The sequence below is a fragment of the Belonocnema kinseyi genome, chromosome 7 (genome assembly GCF_010883055.1).
Source record: "Belonocnema kinseyi isolate 2016_QV_RU_SX_M_011 chromosome 7, B_treatae_v1, whole genome shotgun sequence".
Classification (NCBI taxonomy): domain Eukaryota; kingdom Metazoa; phylum Arthropoda; class Insecta; order Hymenoptera; family Cynipidae; genus Belonocnema; species Belonocnema kinseyi.
The window spans coordinates 75046594-75048666 of record NC_046663.1 but is presented as its reverse complement, the minus strand read 5'-3'; positions in this window follow the sequence as shown (position 1 = coordinate 75048666).

Genomic DNA, 2073 nt, shown 5'->3' with positions numbered 1-2073 from the left:
AGTCCAGGAAGCAAGGGGCTTAAGATGAAACCATGTTCTTCCAAATGACTTAAGCATGCTCTTGTGTCTTCTGGAATGAAAATGTCCATGACAATAAAAGCGCTAATTCTATTTTCAATTGAAAGCCTTGGAGTATTAACATCAGCATTACAGAACATGCACGTTTGCCTGCCTGTTTGTGTAAGAACATTCAGTCTTAAACAGCCTGGGTCACGTTGGAGCTCCTCTATCTCATTACGAATCGATTGATTGCAATTAAGACATAACTTACTATCATCGGCGACTTAAATTGGTGGTCTTCAAAGTTGAAGGCGTTTAAAAATTGCAATGTTTTTCCTATCAGGATTGTTATTTCCATCAATTCGAGCCATTTGTCCTGGTTGATAGACTCTATCGCGCACATAGCAATTAACTCGAACTCTGGATCCCATTTTTTAAATCATAAGAGAAACAAGCTCTTATGGTCTTGAAAGGCAGAGGAATGTATTAATAAAACGAAAGAAAAATTCAGAAACAAATAAATAAAACAAATAAATACAAGAAACTAAACACAAAAAGGGAATGACAAGCATACCATCGTCAATGGAAATAATAAGTGAATGCTGTTTAATATATGTTTAATATATATATGTTTAATATAATAATAAGTGAATGCCGAGGTTTCAACTTTTTTTAAGTCATTAGGCCTACTTTCAGTTCGTTGCTCATTCTGAAGTCGTTCGCTTTTTGCTTTAAAAAGTGACAGTCGTTCATCATTCAACATTCACTCATTATTTCCATCGACGACGGTATCTTTGTCTGTCATTTCTTTTGTGAAAGGCCTTTGAAAAAGTGATTTCTTAGTGAAGTTCAAATCTTCTGCGCTTAGCGTTTGCCCGTTCTGAGAAGCGCGCTATATGAGTCAACGGTGTTGACTCATATTGTCAGTGGTTTAACTAAACATGTTACTGACCACTTCTTGATGCGTGTTTCGTATACAGACATCACTTGTGTGGCTAAGGTTACAAGGATTTGTTCTATTCTCTGATCATGGGCGCTTAGCGTTTGATCGTTTCAAGAAGCGCGCAATATAACTCATTGGTTTGGTTAAACATATTACTGACTACTTTCTGATGCGTGATTCTTATAGTGACATCGCTTTTGTCGCTAAAGTTAGTAGGATTGGTTTTATTCGCTGATCTTGAGCGTTTAGCGTTCAACCCTCTTGCGAAGGGTAGATTTTTATTATCCGTATGTACGCACTAGTTACTAATGTTACTTTGGGTACCATTTCTGCCTTTAAAGAAGTGATTAATTAGTCAAGTTAAAATCTTGGGCGCTTAGAGTTCGATCGTTTTGAGAAGCGCGCTATATAAATCAACGGTGTACGGGAAAATATGACAGACCACGATCTGAACCGTGATTTCTATGTTCACATCGCTTTTGTAACAAAATCTGTTGTAATTCGTTTTATTCACTGATCTTGAGCGCTTAGCGCCGCATAGCGTTAAAATTGTCCATTTTTTTGGATTTTTTTTACGGATATTTCATCCGGTGCTTATAACTTTAAAAATTATAAAGTTTCAGCTAAATCCACCGAAAGTCAATTTCCCATACATTTAGTGCGGGGACCTTTTCGAATGGTCCAAAACGACCAATACTTATCAAGTGCATGTACATTAATCTATACTATATCTAAAATTCAGCTACTTCTGATTTGATTTGTAGAAATGACGAGCATAAATATGTCAACGCTCGACCAAGGTCGCGTCGATTTTGCTGTTCGGTCAAATACGCGAAACGCGTCACGATGGAATTTCATGTAAAATGTGTACTTTTTTTTTTACTTTTCATTTATTATTTAGTCACAGCACGTTTTTGAAATACATCACTTTACATCCGTCAATTACATCGTTCGCTGAGGGATTTTTAGAATCCGCAACATTCCATAGATTCGCATTTTTTTGTCCTTGACAGACAAATGATTTCAAATGTGGGTCCGGATGCAATAAGGGCACATAAAATTTTTTCGTGCGAAAACGAAGTCCCCTGGAGTCTTTAGAAAAAATTTTCGAATTTTAATTTTCAAAAGAT